Consider the following 17029-nt stretch of genomic DNA (forward strand, 5'->3'; position numbering starts at 1 on the left):
AAGAAATGAACAAAAGAAAATGAAAAGAAGCTCGCAAGGTCGAAAACCCGCATCGGGCACCTTGGCAAAAGTTAGAGCCTAAGAAAGTGAAGGTTAAAATACCCGAGTGTACCTTAACCGGAACTACGTAAGGCTTGATTCCCATATTTGGGATACGTAGGCAACTTCATTCTGAAGTCCAGCCCCCAACGGTTTCATAGCGTCTCGGTCCATGCAATGGTTTCGACTTCATCCCAAAGTCTAGTCGCCAACACCTTCCAAGGTGATTGTGTCCATATATCTGTCATAACCGTCTTCGTCATCTCTGTGTCCAAGAGTTCGACCACCACAAATGAAGACTGTTTGCGGACTGCTGCGGCACCATCCAAACAAGGGGCAACTTTCCGTTGCCGTGCGGTGTTCTTCAAGCCAGGGGCAATTTTCCATTGTCTCCGATCCGAGGTCGCGCATCTCAAAGAGTAAGTTCCATGCTCGTTGAGCATCAGCCGTTTGCAAAAATAGTTTTTGAAAATTTTTACTGAGGTTGACTATTTTCTCGAAAACTATTTTGTTTTCCAAAACTGGACCATTTTCTTGGACCCAAAAAGGAAAATTTTTAGTGCTTGCAGCCTGACTTGCGTGGCTTTCAAATCAAAAATTGAACAAGTACGTTAATCCGACTCTCATCTTGATCAAAACTGTTTAGTAGAAAACCAAAACAAAAAATAGTCAAAATGATGAACTAGGGGCACAGTTGAGTCAGGCATTCTGTCTTTCCCCCGTCGTCAACGTACTTGCCAGGAGGGCACTCTACCCACCGGAAGAAATAGCTGTGAGCTAACGGCATCGGGCATGAACCTGCAACTTCTTATTCATTCATTAATCACCTTGGGGAGGGACGAAAAATGAGAGAATAAAGAATAGAGAGGTGTAAGTTGAGAGAAAAAGCGAGCCAAAGGGTTTTGAGAGAAAAACTGAGCTTGAGTGCCAGAGTGATGTGAGAATCACAAATGAGAAAAGGGTGGGAAACAATACCCAGAGAAACTGGCTCCTCGTGATTTGGGGTCCCCCGTCTTCGTTAACGCGTCTGTATGTCGTGTCTTTTGTTTTGTTTACCTCGACCTTTGTTTTAGGTCTCTTCCGAGCGTGTCTTGTTGTGTTTAGGTCGTGTACCCTTTTGTTAGATTCCTCCCCGCTGTGTTCGGTTGTAGGTTCGATGCCCCGGTTAAAAACCTTTATTTAATTTCGAAAATCGTTTATGCTCGGAGTGTTGTGCCATTCTCTACATCTGTGCGAAGCAAAAGAACAAAAAAATTGGGACATCTGAGCATGTTTCAACCCTAGCCGGTTTCACCTTTGAAGGCCGTCTTGTCAGATTGGGCTATTTTGTTTAAAGTTTGTCGTGTGCAGAATAAACCAAGTGTTGGGTTATGGGCTGTATGCAGATTAATCCTCAGCAGAGTGTGGACTGTGTGTTCAGGTTAAGCAGTGGTTTGTATGGGTTGCTTTGCTGTTACTTGGTTTGGTTATCTTGTTATTACAATGCAAGTGTTCAACATTCAGACCACAGATCAATTCCATTTACATTGAGGTGTAACATGATGAGATGGAATGCAATACATGAGATATGTAAATGTAACACTTTTTAAGCAAAAAGTTTGTTCATTTCATAATCCTTTTTAAGTACAAAGTTTTGAGGGAAACAAAAATCTTCCCACGGCAGTACAAGGTAATCTAACTACCAAAAAAAAAAGAAGGGAAAAAGAAAGAGAAAACAAAGGAAAAAGTACAAAAAAGGAAGAAAAACAGCAATCTGGGTCATCGTCAATAGTCTCGAGCCCGGGGGACTGCCCTCGCCCTCTTCCTGGACGAAGGTCCAGGAGCATCATCAGCATCGCTGCCTGAGCCTGAGTCTGAGTCATCTCCAGCCTCCTCAGATGACCCGGCCTCTGCCTCTGCCTCGGACTCATCATCGTCGTCGTCATCATCGTCAGGGGTCGGCGCCCGAGAACTACTCCCGATATGAGTACGCCCTCCCCTAGTACGGGGACGTGCAGTGTCTCCACGCCCTCCCCGAGCAGGAATAGAAGGCCCAGCTGGAGCACCACCCACCGGGGGGATCTGGAAGGGAGGTTGAAAATCACAAAGGGCAAATACATCAGAATAATGTGAGCAGTGCATCAGTGCAGAATGCAGTATACAGTGTATGAATGCCGTGGACAGTTTATCAGTGCGGAATGCAGTGTATGAGTACAGCATCAGAATAATGTGAGCAGTGTATCAGTGCAGAATGCGGTGTATGGATACAGTGTGAAAATGCCATGAGCAGTTTATCAGTGCAGAATGCAGTATACAGTGTGTGAATGTCGTGGGCAGTTCATCATTACAGAGTACAGTGCAGAATGCAGTATATGCAATGTATCAGATGCTGTGAGATTAGTGTGTCAGATGTTGTGCCATGCATCAGATTACGTGAAGCAGTGTATGAATGGTTTGAGGTCATTGTCGGAAGAACATACCGGAATACTATAAAGGGCCAGGAGGTCAAAGGTCCGCTGCAGCATCTCCATCATGGAGGCGTTCAACTCCACGGACTGCCGGGTGTACCCGGAGGACGCCTGCAAGAATATAAGATACATCAGTGTTCTGCGGAATATCAAATAAACTGAAATGAAATGCCAGATGCAAGATGCAAAATGGAGTAATACATACCGGAGGCAAGTCGGGGATACCGGCTAACTCATGACCAGCCGGGGGAGGAGCAAAGGGGATCTGGTAGATCGCCCCATCCTGCCCTCTATATGATAGTGCAGTAGGCAGGGCAGGCCAGCCAGTCCCCCGTCCCCCCCGAGCTCTGCTCCTGCCATGCCCTCGAGCCCTCCTCGATGTGCCCGCTCCAGCCCCAGCTCCCGCTCCAACTGCCGGCGCTGTTGGCATCTCCCCCTCAGCTCGACGACCACCGCTCAAGGGTCGCATAATATAGGTCCGGACGTACTCTGTGTAGTCGCCCTCGCCTCTGTGATGCTCCTCACCCCAGCCGGTGGTGTACTCCCTCATCTCCCGGGTAGTGAATCTCTCTGTGTCTCTCATGTGGCCAGGAGGCGGACCCGGCACTATCTACTCCGGTAAACCTAGGATCTGACGCAAGAAGCGCTTGCCCAGGTACCAAGCCCGACAGACCAGGCCCTCCAGCAAAATCCGACAGTGGGTAGTCTCCCCTGAGCCCTCATAATGATCTCTCACCACGGCCGGCAACGGAGCCCAGGGCTGCCAGGTGATCTGAAAATGAAGTGCAGTTTATTATCTATCTGTTATTGAAAACATATAGTGCTAAGCAAAGCCAAAAATAAATTCTAAAGTTAAACATACCTCCGCGGCGGTGATGGTGTCGAAGTAGCGGCGAAAGAAAATAAAAGACTCACGTGGTCTCCGCACGCATCGCACGTCAAAGCGATGAGAAAAGGGGACACCGAGTGGGGTCTCCACATCAGGTATAGGGGCAAGCCTGGGAAAATAGGCATACACCCACAACTGCAGAACAGATATAAGTATGACTATCAGATAAAGCAAAATACAGAATAAAGCAGAAATGGCAGAGCCGTGTGTTGTGCAGTGTATTGTACAGAGTATACAGTGTGTGCAGTATACAGTCAAAGTAAAGCAGAGTATATGTGTGTCGCATGTGCAGTATATAGTCAGTGAGAGGGGAAGAAGAAAAACGTGAAGCAGAAATGCAAAAGGGGAAGAAGATGTGCCTCCCAAGCTCGCCAGTAGCCGCCGAGAAACTATCCGCTAAGGCGGGAAGAAGAGCTCATGTAACCGTACAAAGTGGCCAAGCCGTCGCCACCCCAGTCATAATGGCAGATCCGCCTGACATCCACCAGTGCGCTCAACAGGCATAAAGGCACGGTGTTCGCCCGGTCAGCGAAGAGAGTCATCCCAAAGAGGAACATGATGAAGCCCTGCGCATACTGATCCACCTCCTCTGGGGTCATCTGCGCCTCCTCCGCCAAGGTTGGCTGGATCCGAAAATGGCTCTCAAACCAAGAGTACCTGACAAACCCCACTCGAGCGAGGGGAGGCTGAGTGTTGAGAAGGTACAGCTGGGCGGTGTCCCACTCACCCATATCGGTGTCGAAGGGGATCGGATCACCCCCTACCCCGATGCCGGTGAGCATCGAGAAATCGTAAGGGGTCATCGCCATGTCCCCGGCAACGGAGAAGTGGAAGGAGTTGGTGGTATCCCACCACCTCTCCACTAGAGCGGCGAGCAAGGGCCTACAGGTCGTGAGCAGGGAGAGCCCCCTGTAGAAGATGCCGAAGCCGGCCTCGTCGACGATGTCGCGAACCGCATCTGGCAACTCGAGGTACCAGTCCCGAGCGCCGGTGTTCCCATACCCACGGATGGTATGGGAATCCCCCTGTAATCAAAAACAACAATTGCAAGGCAATATTCAAAATGCAATTCTAAGGAGCATATAGGTATACAGCATGTGTGCATGTCTTCGGATTCAAACAAATACCGGGTGCCGGTGTGCTTACAGTGAACTACAACGTGTGATGTGTCAGCGTGTTTGGGTGGTTCAGGGCAGATGTAGCATGCGTGCAAGTTTTAACAGGTTCAAACAGATACCGGGTGCCGGTGTGCTTACAGTGAACTACAACATGGGATGCGTCAGTGTGTTCGAATGGTTCAGTGCAAACGTAGCATGCGTGCATGTTTTCAAACTCAAGCCAATACCGAGTACCAGTGTGTATGCAGTGAAATACAGTGTGCGCCGTGTGTTCGAGTGATTCGGGGTCAGTGCAGTGTGTGTGCATGTGTCAGTCTCAAACAGATATCAGTTGCACGTATGTTTACGATCAACTACAGCATACAGTATATCATAATTAAGCAGTTAAAGAGCATAACTAGCTACGACAGTTTTGCATCCTACATTGCAAAAAGTAAAGCAGAGAAAGAAAGTTACCTCGGAAGCACCGAAGGACAGGTGGGAGGTAGGCTCACGCAGTAGTAGCTCGGGAGGCACGTGCCTATCAAAGCTCCTGAACTGGCGTAGTCCGTCGGGGAGCATCACGTGAACTGCGGGCCTGTAGGTCTCCGGATCGAACGGCCGGACGCGAAGTGGCAAGGGCTCGGCCTCAGGGTCCATCTCGTGCTCGGGAGGGGTCCCGCCCTATGGAAGGTCGTCCGCCATCTCGAAGTGAATGTGAAAATGGCCGGAAGACGAAAAACCGGGCAAGAAAGCGAAAAGTCAACAAAAAGTCAAACCCCGAGAGGGTCGAAAATGGCTGGAAAAGTCAGAATACGGAAAAGGCACGGGTATCGAGGAAAGCTCGAGGGAAAAAAGCCCCGAGTGGCGAAAATCGAGAAAGAAACACCGAAACGAAGTTTCGTTCGGTTGAAAATGTCCGAAACGCGAAGGAGATCGCGAATCGAACGATGAAATGGGAGCTAAAACGCAAGAAAAGGCGAGAATCGAGGGAAGAAAACACTCTAGAGAGAGAGGGAGGCAATTTTCGACTAAAGGAGAAGTGAAAAAATAGGGTTAGAAACCCTATTTTAAAAGACCCGTGCCGAAATGACAGAACTGCCCCGACATAGGAATTCTTTGCCGGTCGGCAACGCTCTTTGCCGGACGGCAAAATATTGTGCCGGTGGAGTTGTATGATGGCCGGTGGATGGCCGGTGACTCTTTCTGATGGCCGGTGGTAATCCGGTGGCCTCCTACAGTGATTTTGAAGCCTACTACACCCTTTGTTTGAGTTATGTGTGGGGTCCGGGGCCTTTAGTGCTCAAAACAGTGCAAAACAGTGCATTTCCGACGCTCAACCTGCCTCCGTTTTGACCTCGGGTCGTGTCTTCTGTGTGTGACGCTCGAATTCATGCAAGGTGTATCCTTTTCGTATCCTTTTGGCTTTTTACAAGACTCAAAAGTTGCCTCTTGTGCATCGCATTTCAATCGCACTGTCTTGTGCATTGCATTCCATCGCGCTATCTTGCGCATCGCACTATCTTGTGCACTCGCGTTGTCTAACGCATCGCGCGGTTTTGCGCATCTCATTGCATTTCGCATGATTATTCAAATTTATAACTTGCGTAGACCACATGTTTTGATTGCGTAGACCGCATGATCATCCAATGTCATTACTTGCGTAGACCGCATGATTTCCTTGCGTAGACCGCATGTTTTGCTTGCGTAGACCGCATGTTTGTTCAAATTTATAACTTGCGTAGACCGCATGTTTTGATTGCGTAGACCGCATGATCATTCAATGTCATTACCTGCGTAGACCGCATGTTTTGCTTGCGTAGACTGCATTCTTATGTTCAATTTCATTACTTGCGTAGACCGCATGTTTTGCTTGCGTAGACCGCATTCTTATGTTCAATTTCATTACTTGCGTAGACCGCATGTTTTGCTTGCGTAGACTGCATGTTTCCCTTGCGTAGACCGCATGTTTTGCTTGCGTAGACCGCATGTTTCCCTTGCGTAGACCGCATATTTTGCTTGCGTAGACCACATGTCTCCCTTGCGTAGACCGCATGTTTCCCTTGCGTAGACCGCATGTTTTGCTTGCGTAGACCGCATACTTGTAATCAATTCCATTACTTGCGTAGACCGCATGTTCTGCTTGCATAGACCGCATGCTTATGTTCGATCTCATTGCTTGCGTAGACCGCATGTTTATGATCAATTTTGTTGCCTGCGTAGACCGCGTGCTCCACTTACATGTCTGTGCTTTCACAACATTGTTATAACTTCCCACTTACTTTGCGTTGTCACGCATTTTCAAATACATCAATATGCATTGTACCTATTAAGTTTGTTTTCTTTTCAGGCACGATATTGTATGTACGGTTCATTTGAGGCTGGTGCAACCAGACGAACCGCACAAGTATTGTACGGTCTAGCAGACCTTAAATCCTTGGAAGGTGTAAGACCTTTGCCGGTCTAGAAGACCCTAAATCCTCTGAAGGTGCAAGTCCTTCGGTGTTTGTCGTGCCTGAACGACTTTTGATAAGTTGCGTTATACACACATGTCTTAAGCCGCACGTTGTTGCGCATTTCGAGCTCACTTGCATTGTTATGCATTTCTTGTGCAATATCCACGGTCTAGGAGACCCTAAATCCTTTGAAGGTGCAAGTCCTTCGGTGTTTGTCGTGCCCGAACGACTTTCGGTGGTCTGGTAAAGCCACCTGCCTATGTTTGCGGTGAGTTCCTAGAAGACCAACTGGGACGGTGGAAACTAGAGTTCGAACGGCTTATGCCTAGAACACAAAGGTTCGGGAGTTCCGAGACTAAAGTCTGGTTTAAATACCCAGGGGTGTATCCTCGGCTTGAAATTTGTATGGAAGCCCCATAGATTGAGTCAGCATGTCTGCACCTCAGTTCTGGATACTGAACCAACCTAGTATATCGCCCTGTTGGTAAGATAGGGAAAGTTGCAATCATAGCCGTTGCATCATAGTGCCTTGTCATGCATCCATTGTAAGTAGTGCATTGTCATGCATACATGGTAAGTATTGCATTTCCATTCCATTGCATATTTGTAGATATTGCATTGTAGTTTGCATGCATTCATTGCATCACCTTCCATCTATGGCTTGCGCCTTTCCAGGTTGAGCTTGGTCTGGTATGTGCCCTTACTTTTCACGTTAAAGCACAGTTCTGCATGTGTACGCGCCTATTCCACGCTGGTATGTTGGTTTGAGGGTTGCGGCACCTTTTCTGTGTTAGACGCGGCTTGTATACGTACATGCCCTTCCTAGGCAAGATTCGGTTTGGCCCGCAGGCCGTATCTATCGTATCCATTTCCATTGCATATTTGTAAATATTGCATTGTAGTTTGCATGCATTCATTGCATCACCTCCGCCTATGGCTCGCGCCTTTCCATGTTGAGCTTGGTCTGGTATGTGCCCATACTTCTCGTGTCGAAGCATAGTTCAGTAGACTGTTCTATGTCAAACATGGCTTGTATACGTACATGCCTTGCCTAGGCAAGATTTGGTTTGGCCCGGGTGCCATATCCATTGCCGTCTCCCCAGCATATCTACATATACATATTACATTGTAGTGTAATTTTTGCATCCGGCATTAGGATCGTTGTCCTTTCCCCAGCGGGCCGTTTCCTCACCTTTGTCATTTCCCCCAAATACTTGTTATTATGTCTATCTACATTACTCATAGTTCAGTGGACCGTTCTATGGTAGACAGACTTGTTACCTCCATCAATCAATTTGACATAGGTGTGGTTTCGAACCGCTTACGATTGGATCATGATTCAATTGCTTTGCATATAGTTTGCATTGTTTCAATGACATTGCATTTTCATTTACATTATTTATACATTGTTTTGTATATATTGCATATCATTTTGCACCCATTTTTGCATTGTCATGCATGTTGTTAATAATATTGTACCTGTTAAGTTTGCTTTCTTTGCAGGCACGATATTGTATGTACGGTTCATTTGAGGTTGGTGCAACCAGACGAGCCGCACAGGTATTGTATCCTCCGAGTGAGACGTTTTGAGAATTGCATAATTCTCTTACATCCTTTCTGCATTGTAGTGTAGTCCGGTGTACGCTAGCTTAAAATTGTCGCATGTATGCTTCATTACAGCTTTCTTTGCATGATCATAAGTTATGTCCGGCTCTGTGCATTGTCTTGCATTTTGCCCTTGCCTTCGGGCGCATATCTTGTCTGTCTTGCATGTTTGTCTAAGTCTTCGGCCTTGTCAAAAATGGGTCGTCTCTGGGCTTTGACATTCACTCCCGTCATTGTTATGACTTTCGAGTTCTGTCAAAGTGGGGCAACTGTAGACACCCCATTTTTGACCGTCCTCAAGACTTGGACGTCACCATTTGAACACCCGGTGATCATCCATGTTTGTGTTTGTTTGGAGTTCCCGGAGGTCTCGGCTACCGCCTTGCCTCAGGATCTCCAAACTCGACTTTTTAGTGTCTGGTTTTGCACCAAACACTTGTGTTTTGCCTTGGAAGGGCAGGGAATGCCTTGTGAGACACCCCCACACATCACCGGCCATGGCCAGAGGCCACCGGCTGGTGTTTTGTTGCCATCAGCAATGTATACTGCCGGTCAGCACTATTTGCTGCCGGTCGGCAGTCCATTTTTCAAAATGGCAATTTTGAGCAGCCGACTACTGTTCATCTACTTTTTGTAGATATTTTGTGCCAGCTGTGATAGCTGGCACCCACTCTGCTTCCCTTCATACACGTGTATGGAGGGATTTCCCTCTAAGAAGCTTGTTTGGAAAGCTTTGCAAAGGAGGACTTCTATAAGAGGAGAGCTCTTCTCCTTGTTCTAGGGTTAGACATTTTAGAGAGAAAAGTTGTGTGAGAGCTCTGGTTTTAGGTTTAGGGTTCCATACATATTCTATCTCTATACATCTCTCTCATTTTACCTTTGTGTGTGTCTAGGTGCATTTGTGTCTTACTATTGCATACAAACACATAGTGTTACACCTTCCCTTGTCTACTAAGGTTCCAAGAGGTTGTTCTTGAATTTCTTGGGTGGTTTTGAGCTTGAAAAACCAGCTGGTCCACCATTTTTGAAGAAAGTCTTCAAGGGTAAGAAACTTGCCTTTATATTCTCCATTTTTGCATTGTTTTTTTGCCTATCTTAGAACTGTTTTTGTGCTTAGTGTATAACATAAAAAAGTTCTGTTTTTAAGCCCTCTAAATATTTTGTTTAGAGTGTTTTGTGGTTTGGAGGTGTTTGACCCCTCTTAGGCCTTGAGAGGCCCCGTTTTGTGCTATTTTGAGTGAGCTCCGGGACCTTGGTGTTTGGGCCTCCTCACCACTGAAATCTTGAGGGATTTCAGAGGTGAGAATGGTGCCTTGAGGTCCTTGAAAAGGACCATTTTTGGCCTCTTAAGGGAGCATCTAGCTAAGCTTCATGTTGACCATATCTTAGATTTTTTTTGTGCTTATTATGTTATAATATGCCTCTGTTTTTTGTTGGTTTTGGTACACCATGCATGCTTAGCATACCTACCTTGTAATGCCATGTTTAGGCCTTAATGTGCCTTAGGTTATAAACCTTTGTTCAAGCATGTTTTAGGTCTAGCTTTGTGAAGCTTTTGTGCTTATTTTGCCATGTTTAAGGTCTGTCCATAGTTGTTTGGGTCGTCTTTGCCATGCATTATATGCCCCCTTTGCATTTTGGCTTGTTGGCCTTAAGTGTGTGAGTATGTAGCATGCTTTACTTGCTTTGTTTGAATGGTTTGGCACCATTTGTAGCAGAATTTCAGTCCCTTTGACATGCTTGTATGCTTACCTTGGATGCCTCTTTGAAGCTTTGGAAGCTTGTCTTGTATGCTCCATGCTTTGGTCATTATGCATGCTTTTGATTTTGAGGCATTTAGATGCCACCTAGGTGTCCCTTGGGTGTTGTTTAGGTTTGAACTAGACCTATTTTAAGTCCTCTTAGCCTCATGAGGCTTGATTGATTTAGTCTTGGTTTAAGCCTCTTGGCTTGTCTTGGGTTTTTGGCTTTGTTTGTATGCCTTGTTTGTCTTGTTTAATTGGCTTAGCACCTTTTGTAACATGATTTTCAATGCTTACCTTGCATGCCATTAGTCCATGTTATGCCTCTTTCAAGTGTGCTTGAGAGTTTCCTTTTTATGCTTAAATGTTGGTCCTTGTGTGCATGCATGTTTGCATGTCATTTAGCCCTCATTTTATAGCACTATGGCTGCTGTTTTGGGCCTAATTAGGGCTGCCCAAATTATGTATAAGTCCATCCTTTGCTTGCTTGCATGCTTGCCTTGCATGTTGTTTGCATGCTTGCACGTACATTTTGCATTCCCATGTTGCATCCTTAGCTTGCACGCCTAGGTTGCATTGCATCTAGCATGCATGTCTTGTTCCTTGATCTAGTGATAGGAATTGGGCTTTGGTTTGTTGGTTTGCATTGCATTTGACATCAAAGTGTGCACACTTGGTCCTTTGGGCCATCACGCATGGAAATGCGCGATTGATGGTCCGAGAACCGAGGAGCATGTTCCTTTGAGTCATTACCATGATAAGGGACATGATTGGTGCATACATTGCTTGAATTGTATCACCATGCTCTGCCTTGCCCTCTGTTGCTGTCAATTGCAGGTTCTGTAGGAACCCTCTGCCGACCGGCAGTGCCAAGTGCCGACCGGCAATCCTCCCTTGGCCGATGGCTTCACCAATGGCCAATGACTACACACCACTGCCGGTGGTAATCCTATTCAGCCGGTGGCACTCCTCAATGTCCAGAGAAGCAATTTCGAGAATTTGACAGTCTCCAGAGGAGTATAGCAAGGAAAACAGAGGCAGCCTAGGCATGGCGGTGCACATCCGAGCAGGACCGAGCATGCATTGCATCGAGCTCTCTTCCCGAGGCAGTTTACTGTTTTTCCTAGCTTAGTTAGTTTGTTAACTAATTAGGTAATTTGTAATAATTAATTAGCTAGGATAGTTAATTCATTATTCAATTTGTATTATTCTTTCGGTCCCTCCGAGCGAGGGCAAATCTGTAATAAGTGTGGGTGGGTGCGTGTGTGTGTATGTCTTCCAATCCCCACTTCTTTCTTCCCGTTTACTTACCTGCTTTGATGGTTAGTAATAGGATATGTTTAATTTAGCATACCTTATGCTACGCATGTGTGCATCCATACATTTGTCTCGCATGCACCGGGCTCGGTACATCATTCTAACTGCATTTGTACTTCAATTCCAAATTGAATACGTGCATCAATTGACTGCGTTTCACATGCCATGCTTAGGTTAGCCGAGCCTATTCTAAGTGCATCCTGTATGTGTTGCATTAGGCAATTTGACATGAGCTAGGACCATGCATGTTGGCTAACTAGTTTACTGTTTTGGCACGGAGTACTATGTAAGTATTTTCCTGCTTTAGCATATCGCATGCGTGTGAGTGCTATCATGACGGTGTGATTACCATGCGGCTAGATGCTTATGTGATAAACTATTTGAATGCCTGTGGGTGAAGGTTGGATTGTCTGAGTTGGAAAAACTCGTTGAAATCCGTGTTTCAGCCTACTTGCGAGTAGCAAATTCCAAAGCGTTTTTTTTTTCAAAACAAACGGATATGCAATGCTTATTTCCAAATTAGGCAATCTAGTCTATACTTGTGTGTTGTACGCATAACATAGTAATTCTAGGCTAATAAATGGAATAAGAACACATAACGTTTTCAAAATTGGATATCACGGTTAGTAGAGGCCGGTCTTCAGACCGGGCAAGAGGGGGTGCTCATAGCTGACCTTCCCCAATCGTACCCAAGCTCCTGAGCCGAGGCAACTTTGGCAATGACGGACACGTGGCCTTCGGCACCGAGTCAGGGTTTCCTAAATTTCTCCATTAAAAAATATTTAGGTGGCGACTCTGTATCTGGCAAAGCAGTTCATGTTTGGCACTTCTTTCAAAAATCTGTTTTTCTCAAAATAATTTGCCGGATTTGGACTCTTTGGTTCAGATTGGGAACCATGACAATTCGAGAGTCTGAACTGTAGTAAGCCCACAGATGAACAGAACGGGACTCACCCTCCCGGGGCGTTCGGGCGCGTCTACATTAGCTAGGATAGTTAATTAATCATTTGGTTTATATTATTTATTCGGACCCTCCGTCGAGGGGGAGAATTTGTAATAAGTGTGCGTAAGTGTGTAAATGTCTTCCAACCCCACTTCTTTCTCCCTTTTACTTACCAGCCTTTTATGGTTAGTTTTATGTCATGTTTCAATTAGCATCCTTATGCTCGCATATTTGCATCATTCATTTGTATTGCATGCACCGGGCTCGGCGCATCATACTAACCGCATAGCATTTCAATTCCAACTTGAATACGTGTATCAAGTTGCCGCATTTCACATGCCATTCTTAGATAGCCGAGCCTATTCTAGTTGCATTTTGCATGTGTTGCATTAGGCATCTTAACATACCTAGGATCATGCATTGATTACTAATTAGCTATTGTTTTTGGCTCGGAGTACTAGGTAAGTGCTTATGCTTTAGCATCTTGCATGATTGTGAGTGTTGCCATGATAGCATGCTTGCCATGAGGCTAATTGCTTATGTGATATAACTGCCTGAATGCCTGTGGGTGAAGGTTAGATTACTTGAATTGGAACAATTCATCAAAATGTGTGTTTTAAGCCCACTTGAGAGTGGCAAAATCATATTTTTCTAAGCCCACTCGAGGGTGGCAAATCCACGTCTTAGCCTACTTGCGAGTAGCACCTTCAAACCATTTTCACAAACAAACATGAGATGTTTTGTTCCAACTTAGGCGATCTTGTCTATACTTGTGTGTTGTGCGCATCACATAATAATTCTAGGCTAATAACCGGAATAAGAACACATGTGTTTTCAAAACACAAGATATCATGTTTAGTAGTGGCCGATCTTTGATCAGGCGAGCGGGGGTGCTCATAGATGACCTTCCCCAATCATACCCAAGTTCCCAAGCCGAGGCAACTTTGGTGATGACGAACACGTGGCCTTAGGCAACGAGTCAGGGTTTCCTAAATTTCGCAAATTAAAATATTTAGGTGGCGACTCTATATCTGGCAAAGCAGTCCATGTTTGGCACTTCTTTCTTAAAAATCAGTTTTCCAAAATGATTTGCCGGATTTGGACTCTTCGGTGATTTATCGGTCTCGCATTGCACTTTGCGGGATTAGATTCAAAACCGTGACATTTGAGTCCAAACTGTAGTAGCGAGGCTCTCGGGGCGCGTCTTCACCACGGTGTGACCCCAAGTGCTCCACTTCAAGCTCAAATTCCAAAATAAGAGCATGCAACTCAGTTGTAGGTGTGGTCCCATAGGTAATATTCAGTTGATTTTGTTAGACTTATTTATTTTGATGATTTATTTACTTATGTTTTAATTTATTTGAAAGAGAAAAATAGAATCCAAAATTTATTTTAATGATTTATTCAATTATATTTTAATTTATTTGAAAAAGAAAAATAGAATCCAAAATTTATTTTGATGATTTATTTAATTATGTTTTAATTTATTTGAAAGAGAAAAATAGAATCAAAATTTATTTTGTCCCATTATTTCTCACCTAAACCTTTATCCTAAATGTTGTTAATGTATTTAATATTTGATTAAATTAGGAGTTCAAATAGCCCAAAACAGATGTTCAAACAGCCCAGTACAGCAGCAGTTCAAAAGGTTCAAAAGGTTCATGTGGAAGATATTCAAATTAGTAATGATGGAGTAGAAGATATTCAAATTATTAATGATGGAGTACAACAGCTATAAACGGCTATAAATTCAAATGAATACAACAGCTATAAACGGCTATAAGTTTCATTATATATACCAAAGCCTCTAATGTAAACAAGTTCCAAAAAACCAGAAAATATTCTTTGATCTATAATCACTCATATCTATTCTCTGAAAAATTCTTCGATGAGTGTTCTTAATATTTGTTTACATCCTGTTTCAGAAATTATACACTGAGATGTATAGCTTTAAGCCTATCTTTCGTGTGTGGGGTTTACAGAAAAACCAGAGCTTCATTTTGTATATCCATCTGGGAGAGATATTTATTGTAAGCTTTCTTTGAAAGCAAAAATACCATTTCATCTTGTAAAAGTGTTGCAAACACCGTGTTCTTTAAATCTTGAGAGTGATTGTAAATCACCTAAGATTTGCAAGGGTTTGGGCTTGTGAAGTCTGTGTAAAATCTATGGAGGATTGCTCCATGTTTATGAGGTTGCTAGCACCCTTGTGAAGCTAGAAGATAGTGAAAAATCTCAAGTGAAGCTTGAAAAGTGGATGTAGGCTTGGTTGAAGCAGAACCAGTATAAATCTGCTTGTCTCCTCTTCCCTAATCTCTTTACTTTCCTACTACTGCTATAGCTATCTAATATTCATGTGTTAATCATTTGATTTACCCTGTATGTTAGTTATACTTCATTGTTATTTTTCTTGATTATTTACTGCTAAGTTCATCATTGTGCTTGTTAATAATTTGTTGTACTAGTAGTTAATTTTATTGGGGTATTATTAATTTTAATTTGTAGAAACCTAATTCACCCCCTCTTAGGTTGCTTTTTGGGTAACATATTTCACATGTCATGAGCAATGGGGTTTGCCTCAAACTACCCCATGAGATCATTGTGCATGCTGCTAAGCATAGTAGAGCGCTCGCATTGATCTCTATTGACCCAATTTTATTTCACAGCGATGTTGGGCAGTGGTCCTTTCTTCAGATCAAATCTTAATGATGGTCAAGTTTTCTATGACTTCTTATTCATTAAGAAAATATTGGATTTCATCTTTGGTGAGGCCAATAAGAACATTCTTAGAGGCCATTTCAGTACATTGATTGCATAGGGTTTGACATTAGAACACTTCAAAAATTTTATTCCCAAAAACACAATTGGCATACAATATTTTCATTTACATAGAGAGATCAAAAATTTCTCTAAGCTCATAATCATCTCCCTCTATGTGAGCTAAAATATGGCACCCAATTAATTTTGAATAAAATTATGTAAGAGGCAAAACCATCTCTTATTTCCACAACCTCAAATCATGCATAATATATATGAATATAAAAATGTGCCATTAAATTTTTTCGCTTGAGCTCCACTTGAAGCCCTGTTGGTAATATGGTGCAACATGTTAAGAGAACCTTGAAATGTACTGGTGACAGTGAAACACATTCCCTTATATGGCTATGGAAAAAAATACATCTAAAATAAATAGTTACAACCTAAAAGAATCCTAATACATTGATTCTAATAAAATAAATAAATAAATAAATAAAACTTGGGAATGCCACTTCACCAATACATTTGTGGGGTCTGCTTCTAACAATACAAAAATAAATTAAGAAACATATGCGCAAAAAATTACCAACATTACCTCCATCCATCCAAATATACATCAGTAATAAATAAATAAATAGTCAAAGGATGGAGGTCAAACTACAATTTCTTCTAAGAAAAAGAGTATTGTCACAAAGATTTAGAATTCAAAAATACATGTTAGCTCTCAACAAATATATATTAAACAATTAATAAATTAATTTCACAATTTTATAGCACAAAAATGAATGCTAAAACAACAAAAAAGAATTAACAAATTACGCATGATAATTGATAAAACAAAAAAATAATTTTTATATTTTTTAAAAATCTTTCTGTAATTTCCAAAAATATATTTTTATTTTTATTTTTGTAATTTTTAGAATTAAAATATATATGAACATGTGAGAATAATTAAAGAAAATTCAAAATAAATTAATTATGGAAACAGTGGCCAAAATAAATTACACAGAAAAATAGAATAGGTAGTCAGTTACATCTACGCGCCACGCGTGTAGCACATGCGCCTCAGGAAAGGTGTCCACGCGTTCACATGTGCTCTGTCTGCAGCTTTGCGCGTAGGGCTGAGCAAGGAATCCGTGAAATTCGTAATCCGATCCAGTCCAGTCCAATCCGATAGGTTTGGATTGATTTTTTGAATCCGCGGTTCGGTTCCGGATTGAAGAATTAAAAATCCGTAGTCCACGGATTGGTTCTGGATTGAACCCCACGGTTCCGGATTGGAACCGATCCGGACCGTATACAAATAGTCTATATTTTTATTATACATCCTCCCCCATAGTATCTTCTCTTATTCTATATAAAATCTAAACTCAAACCTAAAACCGTATAATATCTTATTTTATTACTTTTGTTTGTATTTTCTTATGGTTGTTTAAATTCAAGAGCAGTATGTCACTATTATAAAAAAACATGTTGCTATTATGGAACTGATATAGCGCTATACTTATATTTTTATGAAATTAAAGTGTTATATATATATATATATATTTGTTATTTAATTATGTGAATCCGTGGTCCTAAACCGATCCAATCCGTATTTAAATGGATTGGTTCGGATTGGTTCCATGATTTAAACGGATTGGATTGGTTTCAATTTTTCAGGAACCGTAGATAACGGATTGGTCCTGATTTTACCCCAATCCAGTCCAATCCGGACCATGCTCACTCCTATTTGCG

Source organism: Camellia sinensis, chromosome 7 (assembly GCF_055761805.1).
Source record: "Camellia sinensis isolate YWXY chromosome 7, ASM5576180v1, whole genome shotgun sequence".
Classification (NCBI taxonomy): Eukaryota; Viridiplantae; Streptophyta; class Magnoliopsida; order Ericales; family Theaceae; genus Camellia; species Camellia sinensis.